The sequence below is a fragment of the Panthera uncia genome (assembly GCF_023721935.1).
Source record: "Panthera uncia isolate 11264 chromosome A1 unlocalized genomic scaffold, Puncia_PCG_1.0 HiC_scaffold_17, whole genome shotgun sequence".
In the NCBI taxonomy this organism is placed as follows: Eukaryota; Metazoa; Chordata; class Mammalia; order Carnivora; family Felidae; genus Panthera; species Panthera uncia.
In genome coordinates, this window is record NW_026057577.1 from 90,703,370 (window position 1) to 90,727,203 (window position 23,834).

Genomic DNA, 23,834 nt, shown 5'->3' on the forward strand with positions numbered 1-23,834 from the left:
AAGGAAGGAAGGAAGGAAGGAAGGAAGGAAGGAAGGAAGGGGGGTTGGTTCTCCACCCATAAGAAACTTGTCCCTGAATCCAGGAGTTACTGAAGTATGTGCCTTACTTGGAGAAACCCTACAGAATCACACCTTACCCCTACTTCCCACCCATTTAACGGGTAAGGATCAGAAAAAGGGAAGTTCCTTGAAGCGAAATTTAGATCCTTCCCACCAGAAAAATACGAAACTACTCCTACACACCTGGGAGTTCTTTTTGTGTTATTACTATAAAACACACACGACGCGAAATTTACCATCGTAACCATTTTTAAGTGAACGCTTCGGCGACCTCAAGCACACCATTGCGCAACCACCACCACCATCCATCTCCGAACTCTTCATCTCGAAAAACTGAAACTATACCCACTAACCAGCAGCTCCCCACTTCCTCCTGTCAGGCCCTGCCAACCATCATTCTACTTTCTGTCTCCATGAACTTGACTGCGCTACGTACTTCACCTGAGTAGAATCATACGGTATTTGTCCTTTTGTGTCTGGCTGATTTCACTTAGTGTACTATCCTCCAGATCCACCCGTGTCATAGCATGTGTCACAATGTCTTCTCTTGTTAAGGATGAGTAACGTTCCACTCTTATGCGTGTACCACATTTTGCTGATCGTTCGTCCATCGCTGGACCCTTGTGTCACTCCCACCTTTGACTATTGTGAATAATGCTGCATGATCATGGGTGGACAGATAGCTCGTGGAGCCCTTGCTTTCAATTCTTTTGGGTATATACCGCTAGGATTTCTTTTGGGCGGTGACATTTCCCTGAAAGGTGGAGGTGGGTGGAGGCAAACCCAGCATTCGCTGAGATTGAGCAAATCAGTTAGCTGTCAAATGACTGGGAAACACAGCGATTATCAACGTAGGTATATTTAGACTTCTTACGGTACGCTGTGCACACAGATAGTTATGAGCCCTGGGGAACCCCAACCTCATCCCATTCCCAGTAAAAGGGGCAGGGTTTGGAAGCCTGAGACCTGGGTTCAAATCTCAGGAGGAGCCCTTTTTAGTGAAGACTACTGAGAGTATATGATATGCTCGCATATTGTAAGCACTCAGTAAACTCTGTCTTCTCCACCCTAAGACCCTTTTTCCTCAATCTGAATTCTGGATGTAGATGACCAGATACCGGCTTTGTCATAACCTGTGAATGTAATGAAATTCAGCCAAACTGCTCTGACGAGATCCTAGAATTTTCCCAGGAAGAGGGTGGTGTCAACAACTCTAACTTGAGAATGCGTAGCACTCAAAGTTGGCACATTCACCCGCCAAATGTCCCCATTCACCTCAGATGAAAAAGGATTTCCAAAGAGTAAGTCCTTGGCTCGGGGCCACGTAGCAAAACTGTTAATAATGTGGCTGAGGGACAGACCCAACAGTGGAACATAGGGTTGAGGGAGAACGTTCTGGAATTAGCAGCCTGGGTGTGACCTCAAGAAAGCCACCTCACCTTCTCCAAGCTTCAGCTTTCTCATCTGTAAAATGGAAGCAATAATACTTTTGCCTCCTAGAATGGCTGTGAGGAGTAAGAGAGGGACAGTGTGGTAACATGCTTGGCATAGGGCCCACATCCAGTCAGCTGTGGAACCAGAAAAGATGAGCCAGGTCCCCTCTCCCTTCAATCCTCGGGCATTTCTGCAGGAACAGGGGCTTTAATGGGAAGCTGGCATCCTGCTCTGACCCTTCTCCAAACTGTACCCTCAGCACTCTCCACGTTTTCTTTCGTCACCTTCATGGCCTTGATCATAAAGCTCAGGAGAAATAAAAAGAAGCTCACCCACCCATTTACCCATCTATCCATCCATCCATGCACCCAGCCAACGTTTATTGAGGGCCTACCCTATGCCAAGCCTGACAAAGCCACTGGGAACCAAGAGATGAATGGAACGGGCCTCTCCTCCGCAGGAAGGCACAGGGCAGTGGGGGAGGAAGAGAAGTTAATGGTAAGAATGGCACCTGGGTGGCTCAGTCAGGTAAGCATCCAACTCTTGATTTGGACCCAGGTCATGACCTCGCGGTTCATGGGTTCAAGCCCCACAATGGGCTTTGTGCTGACTGTGCAGAGCCTGCTTGGGATTCTGTCTCTCTCCTCTTTCTGCCCCTCCCCTGCTCATGCTGTGTGCGCTCTCTCTCTCTCTCTCTCTCTCTCTCAAAATAAATAAGTTAAAAAAAAAAAAAGAAGAATGGCAGACGCTTACTTAGGGCCATGTGCTAGGCACTGCTTCAGGTCTCTTGGCATAATCTGTTTCATTCTCCTCACACCCCATGAAATAGCACTGCAATGATTCTGTTTCACAAATATGGAAACAGCATATGGACAGTAACTTACCCAAGGTCACAAAGCTATTAAATTTAACCTCTAAACTGTCAGAACCTAATTCTAATAGGAGTCTGGGGACAGAGGTCAGGGGTGGGGCTCAAGGGCAGGAGGGACGGTGTCCTAGAGTTCCCCAGAGTCAGCAGGCCACAAACTGCTGTGGAACTTCCACAACCTGAAGGTTGACAAGTGGGGGCTATATAGGCTACACTCTTCAGCATGGTCCCTTACAGTCACCGAGTGTTGTCCTCACACGTCAGCTCACTTTACCTTCAAGAGAGCTCTGTGAAGGGGATCTAAGCTGTCCCTACTTCACAGAGGAGGAACCTGACACTCGGCGGGAGGAAGTGTTGGAGCCAACTCAAAGCCAAGGACGCCCAGCACATGCACCTGTCAAAGGCCCCTGTTCAGCTCAGATGAAAGAATTATTTCCAAAGAGAACATCTTTGGCCGGGTCCTACGTGCTTGCCAAAGGCAAGGGAGCTGGAAATGCATTCGGTCTCTTTGTCTCCCACCAATGACCAGCCCACATGGCAGCATGTCTTCCTTTATCCTCTGCCCTGGTGTCCCCTCCTGAACGCAGCCACAATGATCACTTCATCTAAGACAACACCCCATAGCTCCCCGCCGGCCTTCCCTACTCCATTTCTCTTCAGGACACTTATGGTTATCTGGTATCAAAGTAGACTCGTTTGTTTAGTATCTGACTCTCTCAACTAGACCAGAAGCTCCATGAGGGCAGGAAACACGTCCCTTCTGTCTTTCACTGTACCCTGACACCTGGAACAGGACCTGGAGCATTATAAGCAGTCAGTGTGGTTTAGGTCAATGAATGAATGAACAAATGAATGGAAGTGGGTGGGTTAGGGAATTACCCTGTGGAAGAAGCCAGAAACAAGGACCAGGAACTCACCCGGGACACAGTCCCCTGCCCCACCCTGGGTATCAGGTACCCCCAGTCTTGGCCTTGGGCTAATAGGAACATCTGACCTCTTGTCTTCTCCTTCCCAGTGCCTGTCCCTCTCAAGGACGCTCTCCTAGGTGTCATGCCCATAAAGAGCCCCTCAGTTCAGGGACCTGCTTGAATAGTACCCTTACAGCCTCACTCCAGATCTTTCTTATTCACTCATTGCCTCACACACTTATACCCTTTCACCCCAGAATAGTACCAAGCCCAGTCTATTTCCTCAGGTACCTTATAATCCTGCAAACTCATTCATGCTAAGGTACTGATGAATAAGAACAGGTGTTCGATGTAATTTTTAAAGGGAGCCTTCTAGAGACAACATAGTAAAATACTAGAACGGCTCACTGTAGGAGTTTCAGGTCTCCTAGAAACTCTACATGCCTCATCATACACAGAATATGACCTGTGGATGCCACCCATTCATTCATTCATTCACTCACGTCTTCATCCGGCACTTGAGCAAACATTTACTGAGTGCCTTCTGCCTGCCAGAAAGGTCCTGTGTGAGGAGGATATGAGAGTGAGCAAGACAGCCAAAGTCCCTGCTCTCAGAGAACCTGGTGTCTAGTTGAGGAGACAGAGCAGTCAGCAAAGACCCTGCCAAGGAGCTTCAACTCTCAGTGTTAGTACCACAACAGAGGGGGTAAACCCGTGAGGGGACCGGAGGCAGCTACCCAAGGGATGGGAGGTCAGGAAGGCCTGCTGGAGAAACTGTAGTCTCCACTGGCTGCTGGCAGTTGACCAGGACTTCACCAGGGAACTGGGGGGTGCAGGCATTCAGTGCTTGCGAGGGTGCAGAGGTCTGAGCCAGTCTAGGCAAGGCTCGCCCTGGGCCCACCTGCTTCATGCAGCCCTTAAAAGTGGCTGAAGTTAAGCTCAGCCATGGAGTGTGCGCCAGGAAGTCGGAAAGAGCAACAGGGCAGGGTGTCCTTGGAACTGTGCAGATGCCAGCCATTCTTCCCTCCCTCTGGAATGTCAGAAATCACGTCTGTGTCCTGGGGTTCTCCGTTGCCTATGAAACTGTCCAAGTTCACCATCCTAACAACACAAGAGGTGAATCAGCTGCCTCTGCACACAGTCTGCAGTGCCTCCTAGACCCTGGCATGTCCAGGGAGCTGTTTCAATATTCTGCTGTCTCTTCCTTTGCCTGTCAAAGGAAAGAAAGCCTTCAGCATTAACGACAACAATTACAGGTGACCTGAGAGGTTTCTTTGACCTGCCACCTAAGGTAAGTGCCTTTTTGCAGATATTCAAGGCCTCACTTTTAATTCATCTTGAACCCAACTTTGCCCCTCACCTCCACCCACCCACCAGCACTACCTTGAACATGCTCAGTTGCCCAGTGGAAAGAATCATAGCACTTTCCTTTTCTGGCTTTCTCTGATACAACAAGCTTCCAGCAACCATCAGAAAAGAAGGCAAGTAACATCCGTGGTGGAGACAAGCCTATGAAATTCGTTCAAAAATACAGCAAGGCACTGTACTCACTACAGAGAGACACATGCTGTTCCATGGACAAGGGCCCATTTGTGAGTCACCAAGCATAATGGGACATTGTTGAAAGTGTTGGGAACATGAGAATTTCCTCACTGCCCAACTTGGGTAATGCTGGAGCTACATTTGCCTCCAGAAATGAAGTCAGACAGACTCAACCCAACTTCCAACTGCCAGGCCCCAAGACCATGGGGCCACCATGTTTTTATGCTGACTTTTGTTAATGGGAGTCACTTCCCAAGTTGTGTTGAAGGGTCGACTTCTCATCCGCTTGTGCAACAGACGTGGGTGCTTTGACAAAGGACATGCACAGAACTCTGACCGGAGGACCTTAGACCACATGAAAGACTTTTAAAGACCCTCACGTCAGGGTTCTGCACCGTCAAATAGATTGGTGGGGAGAGGGAAAAGTTGCCCATGATTTGGCGTGAGGAAGGGATATGGCAGGCATGTATAGCAACAATCTGGCTAGAACAATACATAAGAGCTCTCACTTCTTGAGTATCTATGATAGGCCAGGCAATGTTCAGTGCTTTATGTGCATGACTTCATTTCCTTCCTACATCCATTACATACATGAAGGTCATGTCAACATCATCTTACAGAAGGAAGCTCGAGGCTGAGAGGTAACAACATGCCTGTGTCACAGAGCTAATGATCTGCACAACCAATTTAAACTCAGGTCCGGGGGACCCTTGCGGTGGTGCTCTCTTAGCTGGCACACTGTGCCACATGAAGGACTGTGGGGCAGGAAACTGGGTGGCTGAGAGTTATTTAGTGCAGGGGGGTTAGTACCTCCTCAGCCCTGGATAAGGGTAGCATGAGAATCCGGATGCACAACCCCAGCCCCTGAGCTCCCCTCTCCCGTGATCCTTTATGCCTGTCTCTACCACAGCTCTTGTCACGTAACTCGGCACTGAGATGGCTTGTTGGAACACTGTCTCCCCACCAAATCTTGAGCCTACCAGAACAGGCACTCCATTCTATTCTTTGCACCTGCCACAACACCTGGAGCTCTGCTTACACTCCAAACATTTTCATGGGACCACATGAATCAGATGGATAGAGATGGAGCCAAGATGCATAAATAATTCAGACGAACTGGTTCAAGTCCAAGCTCAGCCACCGGCTAGCTGTGTGGCCTTGAGCAGGTAACTTCTTTCCACCAGGCCTCAGTTCCCTCACCTGCACCATTAGGAGATTCACTTACAATGGTATCTACCAAATGTGAGACAGATTCCACAGGTGGAATGCAAATGAACCCTCCTTTTAGTTCACTTAAATTAACATTCAATTTAAATTTCAATTAAATTGATACAGATTTATTTTTCTGTTTATAAAAATGTAACTAGCTCATCAAGCCCTTGAAGTTTACCTTTAAAGTGACATTAAGGTTTTTTTTTTTTTAAAGTTAATTTTAAGGGGCGCCTGGGTGGCTCAGTCAGTTAAGCATCCGGCTTCGGCTCAGGTCAGGATCTCACGGTTCATGAGTTTGGGCCTCGCATTGGGCTCTGTGCTCTCAGGGCAGAGTCCACTTCAGATCCTCTGTCTCTTCTCTCTTCCCCTCCCCTGTTCGTTCTCGTTCTCTCTCTCTCTCTCTCTCTCTCTCTCTCTCTCCTTCTTTCAAAATAAATAAATACAGTTTAAAAAAACACAAAATAAAACTTAAAAAAGGAGTTAAAGAATCTGTGGGGGGTGATGGTGAAATAGGCGAAGGGGATTAAGAGTAACACCATGATGAGCACTGAGTAATGTATACAATTGTTGAGTCACCATATGGAACGCCTGAAAAACTAACATAAACCCTGTATGTTAATTACACTGGAATTAAAGCTAAAAAAAAAGTTTTTTAAAAAAAGGAATTCACTCTTTACAAAACTTCAAAAAAAAAATCTCTTTGATAATGTCCATTGGTCCTTAAATATTACAAATAACCGTGGAAGTGACACATGGACGAGTGAGGTTTAGAGATCCAGTCCGCTGGTCTTTAACGTCGATGCCTCCGACGGGGAGGACCAGGGAAGGGGCTATGGAGCATGAAGGCTCATCGAAAGAAGAGAAGGAAAGATAAAAACGAGATGTTCAAAATGACCTCTGGCCTCCACGGTCAGGACTCAGCACCTATGGATGCCTACTACATGCCTGGCACCGGGCCGTGTGCCATGGGACACATTCATCCGGTGTGAACACAGCCAGAAAAATGAGGGATGGGGCAGGGGAGCGGGAGCAGGACAACCAGAAGTTGACTTTGTCTTTTTAAACTGTTCGGTGCTGTCTGCAGAAGCAAATGCAGGTGGAACTTTCTTGGTTTACTTTGAAGAAAACACAGACAGGGGACGATGCTTCCTAGAAGATGAGGGTGTTGGGGGGGGGGGTGGTTTGTTGATGCCTCTGTTGAGGGAGACAAGTAGGGGCTTGGGCAAATGACTTCTAATTTCCTATCTAAATCTTTTTTTTTTTTTTACACTTATTCATTTTTGAGAGACAGAAAGACAGAGCACAAGTGGGGAGGGACAGAGAGAGAAGGAGACAGAATCCAAAGCAGGCTCCAGGCTCCGAGCTGCCAGCACAGAGCCTGACGCAGGGCTCGAACTCACAAACTGTGAGATCATGACCTGAGCCAAAGTCGGACGCTCAACCAACTGAGCCACCCAGGTGCCCCCCTATCTAATTCTGACTTGGCTTGGTGCTGTCACTAACTGAGTACTGGACTCATCTGAATATGTATTCCTCGGGTTTAAAAGCTCATTAGTTAAAGCAACCAGGCCAGTAATGATTTCACCTGGAAAATTCCACCTTAACCTGGGAGCTGCTCGGCAGCTGCCTCCCGTTCAGGGTGGCCGGCTCTTCCTCAGGACCCTCGGAGGTGGGGCGGTGGTCACCAAGAAGGGCCGAGGGCAGGGATGCAACAGCCTGACTCCATCAGCTTCCGGTTCCCAGAAATGGGCAGAGCCAAGGGCGGTGGGGTGGATGAGGGCAAATCCCACCCCCACTCCAAGCAAAACAGCTCTCCTGAACCCAGGTCTACACAGGGACGGAAGCCAGAAATGTCCCTGCTGCGTACGAAGGAACCAGACATATGTTTCTGATGTTTGCCAGGAAAACGACTCAAGTGAACACAGCTTCCCATGAAAAGCAAACCAAAAGCAAATAAGACGTGGGAATGGATCCCAACATTTCCTTTATGCCCACTGTATAATCTTCCTCTAGCCGAACATCCACCACTAAGATCTGCCCACCTTCTTTCAGATGTGGAGGCTAAAATATGTTTTCCCCGCTACTTGGGGACCCTGCATGAAGACATATAAAACGAAGCAGCAGTGGGTGGAGACCGCCCAGCTGGACAAGAGTAAGGAATACCGTTTGCTAAGCAAGTCCTGTGTAGTGCCAGGCACTGGGTTAGGCACTGTCTGTTTACGATCTCACAAGTCCTGCTTGACGCTTCCTTAGGCAGGTGTTACAGTTTCCATTTTATAAATGAAGAAACCGAGGCCGGGGTGAGGGTAAGACATGGGACTTGCCAGAAACTCCATGAGGAGGAAGGAGCAGAGCTAGAATTCAAGCCCAGGTCCGTCTGAGTCCCACAGCCACACTTCTCCCTGACCTCATCACGTCCTCCTTCCCAGATGGCACCTGACAACTACCCCAACCTGGTTTCTGGAGGGTCCTCTCAGTCTATATCCCTGGCCGCCGAGCCGCTCCCCTCTCTTGGCCCCTCTCCTCTGTACGGTTATGTGCTCCTTCCTCCCTCCTCCTCCTCCAGGTGAATTTGTCTCCGTTATTCTAGAACCAGGCTATACTCTGCTTTCTCCAAGAAAGCGTTCATCCACATGACTGTCCCCTTCTAACCTCTCATGACCTGAAAGGTAATGATGTTCAATCTGTTCCTCGAATGCCAGAAGACGTAATGGGTTTCAGTGCTGTTCCTACCCAAGTTCAAGAGCACAGCCACCATCCCTCTGAGAGTCAAGACCCCCTGCTGTCTATTTCCAAGGGCTACAGGTGTGATGATCCTTGAAGGAATGGGGGTGTCCACATAGGGCTGTTTGGATGAGACCTGACAAAGTCTCCAGGCTCAGTAACTGTTGTTCTGATGGATGATCCACAGGTATACAGGTGTCCAGAAGGCCATAAGCTGGAATGACTAGGCAAATTGCTGCTGGGACTCTCCTTTGGGCATCTCCCGGGTCAGCTCCCAGTTTGCCCCCTGACAGTTTCTCACTGCTGACCTTTCCTCCCTGCCTGGACCTCAGTCAGGCCCCCTCATTTGTGCTCAGCCCCACACCCACCTTTTCCCAGTCCTCCCTCCAGTCTGGGGACCCCCCCCCCCCGCTGTGGTCTGGGTTGGGGAGAGGCCCATGAGGCAGTTTCCTGACCCTCATTCTAATCCTCAGGTTGCAGAAGAAATTGTGCCTCCTCCTGTAGGCCCCCACCTTTGACTCACAGAGGCCTGTTTTGCTTGTCTCACCACTGGACATGATTCAAGCCAGAGAGCAAGTAGTTAAATCCTCTTGCACTTGAATCTCACGGTGTTCTAGCTATGCAACTTGGTCTAGTTTCTTAACCTCTCTGTGCTGAAGTCCTTTCATCCATCACACAGCTGTTGTGTGAGGAGGAAAGGAGTTCACACACATGCAGCTCCCAGAACAGGGTTTGGCGCGTGGTAAGCACTCCATAAATGTTTGCTGTGGGTATTACTTCTCGTGCTTTTTATTCCCACAATTAAAACCAGCTTCTCTTCATGTGTGGTGGCCTCTGTCTGACCCAAAGAGAAGTCATACAGGGAGAAGGAGGAAGAAAGTAAAACACAGAGGTGGCGTCTCAACGTTACAAACTCCTGACAGCTGGTATCCAACTGGACGTCCAAACAGGGCCCAAGGCTGTGCAGAGTCCGGAGCAGGAGCAGAGAGGGGCCCAGTGGCTCAGCCCAGGACTCCCCAACTCTCACAGCCATGGAAGCTGGGTCCATGGAGTTCAGTAAGGTCTCCAGGCCACACGGGGCCCCAGATGACACCTGAGATGCCCCTCATGACCACCCTGAACATCACTTCCTCATGGGTAAAATCAGGATTCTGATAATACCACCCTCCAGGAGCAGCTTTGGAAATGAGCTGGATGGATACATGGCAAGAGCTTTGAAGAACGCCTATATAATGACACTTCCCAATGCTAGGTCTTATTATCTTGGTAATTCTTATTTTCTTCTTCGTGCCCTCCTGCAGCTTCCACTCTCTATGGTGTGTGTGTGTAGTAATTTTACGACAAAGGAAATATGGCGAAATGGCATGTTTTAAAGAAAAAAAAAACAGTGATTAAAGATGGAGTATCAATGCTGAGGATTTAAAGAATGGAGAGAGGGGCGCCTGGGTGGCTCAGTCGGTTAAGCATCCGACTTCAGCTCAGGTCACGATCTCACGGTCCGTGAGTTCGAGCCCCGCGTTGGGCTCTGGGCTGATGGCTCAGAGCCTGGAAGCCTGCTTCTGATTCTGTGCCTCCCTCTCTCTCTGCCCCTCCCCCGTTCATGCTCTGTCTCTCTCTGTCTCAAAAATAAATAAACATTAAAAAAAAATTAAAAAAAAAATAAAAATAAAGAATGGAGAGAATATATCCAGTTGGGGATGAATCAGGGTGCACCTCACGGAGGCAGCAGCATTTGAGACAGGCTTTCAAGCATGGGCAGAATCTTGTTAAGTAGCCAACAAGATTCCTTGGCACAACAAGATTCCTGGAGAGTCAAGGAACAGAGAAACTGTTACTAATGAAAAAGATGTGAGGAGAGAAAACCCAGAAATGCCAGCAGGAGAGGCAGGAAAAGGTCTTAGGAGGGGCATTTTTTTTCCCCAGAATGCCTATCTTCTGGCCAAAAAGGAGACCAGAGACAGAAAGTGGATACAGCCTTTCAACTAGAAAGACTTTTCTTTGTCATGGATGTAGGCTTAGGATTGGTGCTGGGAGCCACAAACTGATCATTTACAGAAGAAATAGGGGTGCCTGCATGGCTCAGCTGGTCGAACGTCCAACTTTGGCTCAGGTCATGATCTCATGGTTCGTGGGTTTGAGTCCCACATCAGGCTCTGTGCTGACAGCTCAAAGCCTGGAGCCTGCTCCGGATTCTGTGTCTCCCTCTCTCTCTGTGCCTCCCCCACTTGTTCTCTCTCTCTCTCTCTCTCTCTCTCACACACACACACATACACACACACACACACACACACACACACACACACACACACAAATAAACATTTTTAAAAGAGAGAGAAGAGAAATAAAAATGATCACTAACACCATGGGAGAAATTGTGGTCAAGTGAGACAGGGCAATATACACAAGGGTAGTAAGAAGAAGGGAAGAGGCAGGCAGAAAAAAGGAAGGCCACCAAGGTTTTTTCTCACACCCAAAGAAGCAACGGAATCAAGTTCACCCCTTCCTGAGACAATGTAGACAACCCTTGGTTCCTCAGTCTCAGCCCCAAGCCTCTTCACTAAACAAGGGTCAATAACCCTCTGGGTCATGCACTCCTTCCCTGGGTCCTCAAAGCCCACTGCTCCCGGCTCTGCCAAGGAAGCCTTCATGGGACAGAGAACAAAGCATGTCTCTTGCCTTGATGAAAGCATCAAAACCTGGAGAAGCAAAAAGCCGAGACAGCTGGTATAGGCAAGGTACTTAACGCAAATGCATTCCTACTTCTTCCAATCTTTTTGAAAGTGCTCCTCCAATTTCATATAAGCCAATCAGTAGACAGTGGCACTTGAGCATTGTAAATCCCACTTCTGCCACCCTGAAGCAGTGTAGCTCCACGAAAGGTGCCTCCTTCCTGGGACCAGGAGTTCCTTCATCCATCCAATGGGAGGAATGACACAGACCCTGTAAGGTGGTTGGGAGCTTTACAGGGAGTGAATGCATGGTCAACATCAGCCCTCGATAAGGACCAGCAACTGCTACCAAAAAGTCAGAGACAAAGATAAGCATGCACAAAAATGCACACAGAATAGCTCCTCTTGGCTGGAGAGCAAAAGCAGGAACTGGGGTATGCTGCTGAAGTCCCGAATTCCTCTAGATCTCGGCTAGCAAGTGCCTTGGCCAGGGACAGGCTTTCAAGTTGTTGACAGTCTCATTTCCCTAAGTTGTATAACAGGAACGGTGGTTCACTGTGGAGCTGGGCACGCAGAGCGTTGGGGCTGATGGGCCACATACTGGGCCCAGACCCTTGGGCAAACCTTAAGCAGATTGTGTGGTCTCCCTCTAGCACTGGGCAAGAAGAAGAGACCTCAGACATCCATCTGCAGGTCTGGACTAGGAAAGAGGTGCAACATGCTTGCTTCGGGGCAGCCAGCAAGAGATTCGGGGTGGAGGGGGTGAGCTCAAAAAGCTATTCTACATGAAGCAGAGACAATTTCACAAAATGATGTCTATTATCCCAGACATTTGAGAACCTGCCTGACTCTTCCTGCCCTGTGCCCATCTTCCAGGTCAGAAAACAAGCACAGCAGCCTGATACTTGAGGAATACCCATTCTATCTGGGAATTAAAGGGCTGCTTCTATGAACTCAAATAAGGATTCCCCCCTGTCTACACTGAGTCTTTCTTGACTCAGTAGCGACCCAGAACACGCTGCCTGCAGTATAGCCTTTCTTTCGCTTCATGTTCCTGCATAAAGTCACATACTGGGCAAGGCAGCCCGGAGCCAGCTTCTCCCTCGTTTCACCATATAAAAGGCTGCCAAAGTAGCACCAATATATTCCGTGGTCTCTCCCTAATTCCATCTTCATTTAGCAAAATCCACTGACACCGTTAACTTGCATGGAGACCCATAGGGCAAGAGTAAATAAGCCACTTACGCAAAACAATGTTAAGGTGGCTTTAGGTGACAATGACAAAGGCCACTGCCACTTGTCACATTATGCTTGTCATGCCCTAGGAGAGTAATCCAAAGGGGCGACGGTGAGGACCCTGGCATCTCAGAAAACACAAGTTTCAGATAAATAAAAGAAAGCCTGGCTTCTCACAGCAAGTGGGGGATACACACCGGAAACCGTCAATGCTTTCTAAATATTCAAATAAATCCACAGATGACAGATCCAGAAGGGATTGTGAAAGGAACCTGAAACAGGCAATGTGTTTATAAATCAGCACAATGACTAAAATGGATTGGCTTCCCTCTTCCCCACAAAAACAATATTGCCGTGGCAGCATTCCTAACTGTGGACCTCATGATGATTAAATCATAAATATGACTCAACATGCCAGGAAAACAAAGATATCACAACTCTAAACCTTTACAATAGTTGGCCACCGTAAGAATTTACATGGCCGGCCCCATATGATGGGCATTGCTTCATCGATCAAACCAATTATACGAAAAGTCGCATTTTACTCTAAAGCCTACAAAAAACAACAAAAAAATACAATGCCACTGCACCACCAACTTGACCTACAGCTGATATGCTAGCTATAATACACATCACATTTGTACCGCTTTGACTCACCTTCTTAATACGTGGGAGTTTGGGGGGAAATGATTTTTAAAATCCTGCTCTCTTTTGAAGATGGTGCAGGAAAAACTACCCGAATGCCTTCGGTTCCCCTGGAGCAGTTGTTCTGCAGCAGCGAGGGGCATTCAGCATCAGCCCCCTGCCTCCGAGCCCCACTCCCACTCTCAAGTGCTGCAGGAGTCCCCACTTTGATGGCGGCGAGCACGCCAGCAGCTATGTCTCTCCTTCCCCTTAGAAATCTCCTGAAGATGCCCCAGGCTTAGCTTGGATGTTTCTCAAGGCAGCTCCTTCCACTGAGACGGATACCTAGATCCCCATAATTCTAATCTGCTCTCCTGGGAACAAAGAAATAAAGCTGATCTTCCTTTTGTAGCTCAGGCTATCAGCTAAAATGCTATAGTGTCAAGAAAAAGAAGACAGCTCAATGAGGATTAAACAATAAGGAAGTTTATAGACTTGGCCAAGAGGCAGCCCTGAGTTGGGGTGAGCTTGGTAGGGGGGAGGGAATCGATCCAGGGACTCTGCCATCTCCCAGGACTGGATGCCCTTGTGGTTACAGGCTGGCAGCCAACAGCCAGCAAGGCTACCTGCTTTCTCCCTCGCTGTTGCAGGGAGGGATAGACAGAGAGATGGCCCTTTCATGAACCCTCCTCAACCAAGCATAGACTTACTTTCCCCGAAGCCCCTACCAAACCCTTCCTTGCATCTCATTGGCCTGAAATGTCTTAGATCTTCCATCTATGAACCAATCACAGAGGCCAGGGGGATGGGACTTCCCTGACTGGCTTAGCTATGGACCAGCAGGGTCCATCCAAAGATTGTGGATCAATCTACCAAACCACGCCCACCTCACGCTCCCCCCACCCTTTCCACTCCCCCCACCCCCACCACTGCTGGTTTTCCACATTGGAGAAGGGTATGGTGATTGTTGGAAAAATAATCACCACGTCCACTCTATGGTTCTTCTTTTTCGGTGGAAAATCCAATCCCTTCGGCAGATTCTCCACAGGAGGATCCCTGGGCCTCTTGTGATCTGGCTGCCCTCTCCAGCACTCAGCCCTTGGGGTGCTAAACTATGCAGGGGAACCACTCTGCCTGTGTCAGTACGCTGGGCATCCAGAAACACTGGCTAAGCCAGACTTGTGGCTTTCACAGCCATGCCATACTGAAGGCTTATACTGGACAAATCACCATGAGCTTTAGTGGGGCCTGGGTTTGGATTCCTGCTCTACCACTGACTGGATGGATATATAACCCTGAGCAGGTTATTTCACCACCTTCACCCCCGGTTTTCTCATCTGTGAAATGGGGCTAATAATGGTAGTTACTATACTGGGTTACCCTCAAGAGAGAAAGCATGTACTTAGTTCTCTCCCATCTGGTACTAATATCAGCCTCCAGCTGTACAGAAAAGTAGAGGCTTTCTGTTCCTCCTTTACTCACACCAGATCCGGAAATGTGATCCCTGCCATCTGTGGATGCCCAGCTGTGCAGAAGGCCCCACATTCTCTGCAGGAGAAACTCGCTCTCTGCCCTCCAAGAGCCCTCTCCTCCTTCCCTCCACCTGCTCTGCCTCTGCCCCCTGCCCCCCAGACTCCCCATATGTAACAGAACTAAGCAGAACAGCTCCATCACAACAGAAATACCCATTTACAGTAACTGTGCCTTTTTTCTGCAATTGCAGCTGCTACTGTGTGCCTCCATTACTCAAATGTAACAAACCAACTTCAGCAATACTGAAGTTAATTATAAAGAAAAATACTCAGAGCTCTGGAAAGAAAATTTCAATAGTAGCCATTCATCTTGTAAAACATTCAGCCTTCTCCAGGAGCTAAAAATTAAGAAGAACTATCACACTAGATTTCTTTGCAAGTGTTTTTATGGTATGTGAGCTTCTTACAATGATTATGGATATTGATATTCTTAAGTAGTTTAAAGAAATTGCCCAAGGCAGGAATCAGAGAGGAAACTAACTGCTCAGCGACTGTTTCTTCCTTCGGTGAAAAAGTGGGTCATATCTCAAATGTTAACACTTCTTTCCCTACCAGGCTGAGAATTCCTGTGCTTGGGAACTTTCTTGAGCCCCCATCCCCCAATCTGTCCAGCACCCTCTTGCTTTGGCCTGTCCCTGTGGGTTCTGCCCAATTGCCCTGACTCGATCTCGTTCTGCCTACTCCTCCAGACAGGTGCCTTAGCCAGACTAGCCTCCTGGCTGTTCATTCTCCCAGCTCACCTTCAGCCCCATGCTCTGCAGCCCTCTGGTCAGGCCTCTCCCAGCCCTGCACCCAACTCACCCCTCACCCTGATCACCTATCCCACAAGGGACTCTGGAAAGTAAGAGTGAAGACCATCCTGTTACACGCTAAGTAGAGAAGTACCTGAGAAATACTTGAGAAGGTTGCTCGTCAAGGAGGAAACTCAAACTCTTGCAAAACCACCCCCTTATCACCATCACCATTGGAGACAGGTCTGGTTGGGCCATGAAGCTAATTCTGGGTAGGAAGCTTGACACAGATGAGTTCTCTTGAAGGAAGCACATGGCAGGATGGACAATTGTTCCCATTTCTTCACCCCTTCCCCCGCCATGTGGCAGTGCAGAGGAGGAGGACACAGAGAGCACACCCCACCGCACTGACCCTGGGCTTGGCTATGTGTGTTGCTTTGGCCAAAGGGATATTAGTAGATGTGACACAAGAGGAACTCTTTAAGGACTTGCACAGTTTGGTTTAACCCTTTACCCTTTCGTGACCCACCATGAGAAAGGCATGCCCCAAGTAGCCCCTAGTGCAAAGAGACTGGGACTCAACTAGCAGCCTAGAGCCAAGCTGGCAACCCCAAGCAAGACTCGGGCAACCCCAGGCTCACGAGCAAGAAAACAAATGTTTGAGTTGTTTGTGTGCAGCAAAACCCAAAACAGAACAGCCATTGCCCCAAAACACCATTACTGGCATCCTGACCACAAGGTTCCTTATTGCCCCAAATCAAGAGGTGACTACAATCAACACAACTGAAAGGCAATATATGGAACTGGAGAAAATATTTGAAACCACATATCTGCCAAGGAGTTAATATGCAAAGTATATAAAGAAATCATACAATTCAGTAGTTATTAATAATCCAGTTTAAAAATAGCCAAAGGACCGGAATAGACATTTTTCCAAAGAAGACATTCAAATGGCCACCAGGTATATGAAGAGGCACTCAACATTACTGACCATCAGGGAAATGCAAATCAAAACCACAATGAGATATCACCTGACACCTGTTAGAATGGCTATTATCAAAAGAGAGAGAGAGAGAGTTAACAGGTATTGGTGAGGATGTGGAGAAAAGGGAACCCTTGTACACTGTTGGTGGGAATGTAAATTGATACAACCACTATAGAAAACAGTTATGAAGAATCCCCCAAAATTTAAAAACAGAATTATTACTGGATATGATCCAGCAATCCCACTTCTGGGTATACATCCAAAGGAAATGAAATCAATACCTTGAAGAGATATCTGTACCCTCATGTTAACTGCAGCATTATTCACAATAGCCAAAATCTGAAAACAACCTAAGTGCCTGTTGACAGATGAGCAGATTAAGAAAAAAAAAAAGGTGTGTGTGTGTGTGTGCGCGTGCGCGTGCGCATTCACACACAAGCACATGTGTGAGCGTGATGGAATATATTCTGCCATAAAAAAAGTAGGCAACCTTGTCATTTGAAGCAAAATGAATGAATCTCAAGGGCATTATGCTAAGTGAAATAAGTCAGACGGAGAAAGACAAGGACTATATTCCTCACTTGTGTGTGGAATCTAAAAAAAAAAACCTGAACTCATAGAAACAGAGAACAGACTGATGGTTATCAGGGCAGGAGGTAGGAATGGGGTAAATGGGGAGATGCTGGTCAAAGGAAGATAAATTCCAGTTATAAGACAGATCAGTTCTGAGGATGTCATGTACAGCATGGTGGCTATTTGCTAAGAGAGTAGATCTTGAAAGTTCTTACCACACACACACACAAAGGTAATTATGTGAGGTGATGGATGTGTTAGCTAACCTTATGGTGGTAATCATTCCACAATATGTAGGTATATCAAATCATTACATTGTACACCTAAAACTTACACTATGTTATGCCAATTATATCTCAATAAAGCTTGGAGAAAAAGGATAGTAAATATCGTATTTTTAAAAAATAGATTGCCATCCACCTGATTCTTGATTTCAGCTCAGGTCGTGATATCACAGGTTCCATGAGATTGAGCCCTACATTGGGCTCCATGCTGTCAGTGCGGAGCCCGCTTGGGTTTCTCTCTCTTCCTCTCTCTGCTCCTCCCCTGCTCGCTATCTCTCTCTCTCTCTCTCTCTCTCTCTCTCTCTCTCTCTCAAAAATAAATAAATAAACATTTTTTTAAAAAAAACAGACTGCCATCTTTGCGGGACAGAAGAGAGAAGAGCAACCACTCCATCGATAACCCCACAGCACTTGGCAATGATGATGGACCAAGGAAATAAATCAGAATCCTGGATGGGACCAGCTTCTGCCTCACATGCCCCACGTGGTCAACAACTGTGGTTGCCTGACTCGCTTCCCCTTGCCCTCACTCTGGTACTAGCCCCCCAGACTTCCCTCTGGGGAATCACCGCACCCACACCATCAGCGTGACTTAGGAAGGCTCCCTCTGCTCTCTGGCTTTAGGCATGGGCTCATACTATCCACTTATTCCATTACCCTGGCCACAGTGAGTGGGTCAGGGATGGACATATGACCCTGGCCAGATGCAAAAGAGCCAAGCAGAGGACTTTTGCAGGAACCACTGGGGAGGAGGGGCTCTTTCTGGTAAAATCTGGGCTCGGAGATGCTGGAGTCACCACAAACAGATGGCCCAAAAATGAAGCAAACACAGAGGGAAGCCAGGGCTAAAAGGTGGAAGAAACAGATGTCTAAAGCCTTTGTGTGAACACCTGGATCCAGCTGAGCCTTAAGTTGATATATCCTGAACACCTCAGATGTATGAGTCCGTAACTTTCTCGTTTCTTCAGCCAGTGAAGTTGAGTTCTTTCCCTCCCCGACTGAAGACGCTCCATTTGTCAGCCACCCTGTGCAACTGCTCCTCTCCATCCTTGCATCATTGAGGTCTGTTCAATGTTAAGAAAGGGCAGAGAATTTTCATGCTCCTGCATTGGAATTTCTGTTGCTGGCCTCTGCCATTTTGTTGGGCCAGTGGTTCCAAACCCTTGAGAATGGCAAAGTCCATCATTCTTGGTCAGGAATATTGCATAGCGTCTATTTGTTTATGCATATGTTTATTATTTTCTCAGTAAATGGTTAACCTTTCCTTTTTCTTGGGGGAAAAATAATCTGAGCATACCATCACCTCATTTCCCTGCCTCCCTCGGTATTCAGGAACATGACAAAGTTGAATTTCTGAACTTTAAGAGAGTTCAAAGCAAATCAAACCAGCCCCCTTCAAAACAAAAGAAACTATCTCGTCTCAGAGGGTCCTCTCGCCTGAAATGCATTCCAAAGCAATGCCACAAATGCATGCAGCAGACCAAATGCCATCGGCTGCTGATTGAGGGCCATCTGAAGAACATTCTCCCCTTCCGGCCATCCCCCAACCCAGCTGCCAGGTCTCCCCACTTGGAGTCCTCAAGTTCCTGAAATGATATGGGCAGTGCAGATGTCACAGGGCTCACATAAGGCATGAGAGCAGCCTTGGCCCTTGAGGGCTCTCCTGCTCAGCTGTCACAGCTGATTGGGCCGCTGGCCCAACCAAGGGCTCATTCAGAGAGCCTCCAACGCAAGACTCACCTCCCTCCCGCCCAGAGTCAAGCTCCTGATGCTCTAGTGAAGCATCTAGCGTTTTCATCTTGTAAAACGGAAATTCTGCGCCCATTTTATTTAATTTTTTTTAATGTTTATTTATATTTGAGAGAGAGAGAAACAGAGCACAAGTGGGAAGGGGCAGAGAGAGAGGGAGACAGAATCCGAAGCAGGCTTCAGGCTCTGAGCTGTCAGTGCAGAGCCCGACGCGGGGCTCGAACTCAGGAGCCGTGAGATCATGACGTGAGCCGGAGTCGGACGCCCAATGGACTGAGCCACCCAGATGTCCCTGCACCCGTTTTAAATACAATAACTTCCCTCCCCTACCCGCTGGCAAGCACCCTTCTACTTTCTGTCTCTTGAATTTGACTACCCTAGGTACTTCATATAAGTGGAATCATACAGTATTTTGTCTTATTTCTGGCTTATTTCATTTAGCGTAACGTCCACAAGGTTCATCCTTGTTGTAACACGTTGCAGAATTTCCATCTTTTTTTAAGGCTGAATAATATTCCATTTTATGTATACGCCACATTTTCTTTATCTACTCACCTACTGATGGACGTTTAGGTTGTTTCCACACCTCGGCTATTCGGAATAGTGAGTGCTAATATCTCTTCATCAGTTCCGTCCGATACACACCCAGAAGTGTAACTGCCGGATCATGTGGTAGTTCTATGTTGAATTTTTTGAGAAATTGTCATACTGTGTTTCATAGAAGCCGTGCTATTTTACATTCCCACCAATAGTGTACAAGAGTTCCAATTTCTCCACATCTTTGTCCACACTTGTTATTTCTGGTTGTTGTCATTGTTTGTTTTTGCTTTATAGCAGCCATCCTGCTGCACATAAGGCAGGATCTCATTGTGGTTTTGATTTTTAACTGCTACTCTTGTTGTAGTGGCCAACACTGGAACTTTCTCCTGTCTGTGTTTTTGTTTCTTTATTTTAGAGAGACAGAGACAGAGCACGAGCGGGGAAGGGGCAGAGAGAGAGGGAGACACAGAATCCGAAGCAGGCTCCAGGCTCTGAGCTGTCAGCACAGAATCTGACGTGGGGCTCGAACCCACGAACCGGGAGATCATGACCTGAGCTGGAGTCGGTTGCTGAACTGACTGATCCACCCAGGTGCCCCACTCCTGTCTCGTTTTTAATGTTTCAGAGGTGGGCTTATTTTACTTTGAAGATCCATGATCCTTGGTGCCTAACTAACTTGATACAAATGGCCCAACTTCTAAGAGATCTCCCTATTCAAATTCACCGGGGCTTGAATCTCCTAAGTCATTAGTGCTACCCGTCCCTTTTCAGAGGAAGAAACAGAGGTCCCCAGAGGGACACTGTAGTGGTCAGGAAATAAGAGGTGGACAGATTGAAAACCTGACTCTGCCACTCACCAGCTACAGGGCCGTGGAGTGTCTCTTGGCTTCTCTGAGCCTTGTTCTTGCTTTTCGTTTCTTGTTTCTCTGCAAAATGGAGACATTCATAGTGTCTATCTCACGGGGTTGCTGTAAGAGCGAAGCTGGATAACACATGCCAAATGCAATGCCAGGCACACAGTAAGTGCCCATTTCCAGCAACTCTTGTGGTTGTTGTTCTCTTATTCTTATTAAATAACTTGCCCAAGTCCCATGACTAGTGACCATGTTTCCAGATTCCCAGTTTATGTTCTTGCCGTGGTAACTCTTGACCCTACTTTCCTCGGTAGATGTGCTCACTTAGCCTTCTATGTGTCTCTGGGTCCAAAAACTGTAACCAATTGCCTTTTTTCTAAAATGTGCACTGAACTCAATCTCTCACTGGTGTACTCAGTTCAGTGCCATTCAGGAGGACGGGGGACAGCTGTGGAAAGCCACTGCTGGTTGTTACCGCAAGTTCCAAGTGGTCCAAGGTAGCAAAAGGCAAGGGCCAAATGATAGGGTGTGTGGAGGGTGTTCAAGGCACTGGGGCCTTGCGAGACCTTTGGCCTCCATGAAGTTCACATGATCTGACCTGATGGCTCTCCTCAGTCATTGGGGACCTGCTTTACCTTTGCATTGATTCCATCATGCATTTGTCTGATAATCCACACTTCACGAAGATGCTCTCATTCGGTGAGTAGTTCTTGAGAATCTACTCGAGCAAGATGATGTTCGAGGTGCCAACCACACCAAAGAGCAATGTTGCAGAGCCTGGGGAGGGAGACAGATATTCAGAAGGCCACACAGACCAGTGGAAAACCACAACTCTGCTAAGAGCGTAGAGGAGCTGAGTGCCCTGGGTCATGACAGGAACCGCTCTCCGCTGAAGGTCCAAAGCATGGGCTGCAGTGTTACAGAAGCAGCAAGTAAAACTGAGATGGGTCTTGGGCTGCTCTCCTGTCCGGACCCCAGACACCTGCTGTAGCTTTCAGCCTCCAGCAACCTTGCCACACTCACAGCCATGAGGGAAGGATCTGTTTCAGGTCTCTCCTTGACTTGCACATGGCTATCTTCTCTGCCTCCTTCTATAGTCTTCCCTCTATGTGTCTCTGTGTCCAAATTTCCCTTTTTTAAGGATACCAGTCATATTGGATTAACACCCACCCTAATGACCTCACTTTAACTTAACTTACCTCTATAAGGGGCACCTGGGTGGTTCAGTCGGTTAAGCGTCCGACTTTGGCTCAGGTCACGATCTCGCAGTTTATAGGTTCGAGCCCCGCGTCGGGATCTGTGTTGACAGCTCAGAGCCTGGAGCCTGCTTCAGATTCTATGTCTCCCTCTCTCTCTATCCCTCCCCTGCTTGCTCTCTCTCTCTCTCTCTCTCTCAAAAATAAATGAGGAAAATTTTTTAATAAATAAATTAAAATAAATAAATTACCTCTATTAAGACCCTATGTCCAAGTCAGATCACATTCTGAGCTACCAGGGGTTAGGAATGCCACACATAAATTGGAGGAAGGGGACAAATTTCACCCCAAAACACTCCTGAAACAGAAACCTCTCTCTCACTTCATACTTTCTTTTGTAGACTTTGAAATTTTATATTTATTTATGTTACAAAATTTATATTACAAAAAAATTATATTTCTATTGTAACTGTCTCATATATTTATGAGATTTCTATTACAAAAAAATATTTTTAACAGAAAAATCTATTAGAAATTAAAACCCATCCCCGCCCCCCACCAAATCAACTGTCAAACGAAAGCACAGGGATTGTGTGTTGCAGGTCAACAGCATTTTGTTTCCATCTCTGAAACGAGAAGTATGTCCTACATCACAGATCTCCAAGATGGAGAGTCCACATCCAAGGGAGACATGACTTGACCATTACTGGTCTCACACACTTCTAGTTATTTTTGTTTTAGTTTCTGTTTTGTTTTATGGTGTGTGTGTGTGTGTGTGTGTGCGCGCGTGCGTGTACTGGTATATACTAACTCTTAGGGCAGAACTAAGACAATGGTTTTGGTAGTAGTTCTGAGCACATGCTGGAGGGCTCCTTCACAAAGAAGCTTCCTTTCCCATACAAGGATTGATACGGGTACCCCCTGGGAAGATAGGAGCCTTCCTACAGGTCAGGTAGAACCAAAGTGTCTGCCTGAAACTGAACTTCCATAAGGAAGGGTCAGTATTACTCCACCATGGATCCAGTCATCAAAATGGACTTTTTTTGCAAAAAAAGTTTGCAAGAACTACAAACAACACCCTAAGAATGGTGTTTTGCAGAAAAGAAAGTCTGGGTTCCCTCATGACGTTGGTGAGCCCTTGTGCTAGCCTTGGGCTACTCACCTCCAAAACTTCGTGTTATGTGAGCTAATGAAAAGTCTTTCCTGTTTGATCCGTTGTAATTCAGATTTGATGTCACTTGCAGCCAAAAGCATCCTTAAGTGAGACAACTATCATTTTTGCCTGTTACTGTTCCCATGAGACAGTGAAGAAAACGAATATCCAGAGAAGCAAACTGATATATCCAAAGTCACACAGCTAATGGAGCCAGAACTGGAATTCAGGGCTTCCCTGAATCCACATGAGGATATAAGACACCACAGTCAACACAAGCCCTGTTTCTCCCCCGTGGAGTTTTTACCACATGTTGTCACCTCCCAGAGCTGTTTTTAGTCTCCAAATGCCATGAGGCACTGGCTCGCCAGCTGCCGCCTCCTAGCTCAGTGCCATTGATATGACATGTCAGCACAGTGGCCTTTGCTGTCTTCATGGGGGTACAGAGGTCCCGCAGGCATTCTGTATCCTTGCCCTGACAGTTCGTATGTCCCCCTCCCTTCTTTGGACATTCTTGTCCATCAGCTCCTCTGAACTTCAATTACGTCACTGCATGCACGCATTCTTGCAATATTTAAAACAGCGGCTATGAAAATTATGTAATAACATTAGGACGTTACAACGTTAAGCAGAATGCAAACTGCATGCACAGAGATAAGAAAAAACACATATGCACATGAAAAATGAAAGCCAAACCACGAGACTGCTGGCTGCGACCGTGGTAAGACTGTGGGTGATCTCTCTTCTCTTTTGATTTTCCAAACTTCCTGGTATGTACTTATAATGAAAAACAACAAGGTTAAAATGTTTTTAAAACATGTCATTGTTTATCTGGCCCCTCTCCTGGGAGGTAGCAACGCAGAGCATGCTAGATACAAGTATGAGCTCAGAAGCTTCGCTGTCTGGGTTCAATCCCAGCCCTCCCACCTAAGAGCTGCATGGCCCTCCGTGAGTTCTTTA

The 23,834-nt window shown here is 47.3% G+C and overlaps 1 long non-coding RNA gene across 2 annotated transcripts in view; it reads right to left on the minus strand.

Moving 5' to 3' along the window:
• LOC125934410 (uncharacterized) overlaps positions 1 to 23,834 on the minus strand; it is a 234,793-nt gene that overhangs the window by 104,478 nt on the left and 106,481 nt on the right. Inside the window, exons 2-3 of one of the 2 annotated variants that reach the window (XR_007461375.1) lie at positions 21,161 to 21,302; positions 20,529 to 20,597 (exon numbers count right to left, since the gene is read on the minus strand). This is a non-coding gene — a long non-coding RNA (uncharacterized LOC125934410). The remainder of the gene's footprint in view (positions 1 to 20,528; positions 20,598 to 21,160; positions 21,303 to 23,834) is intronic. The other variant, XR_007461376.1, reaches the window with a different exon arrangement.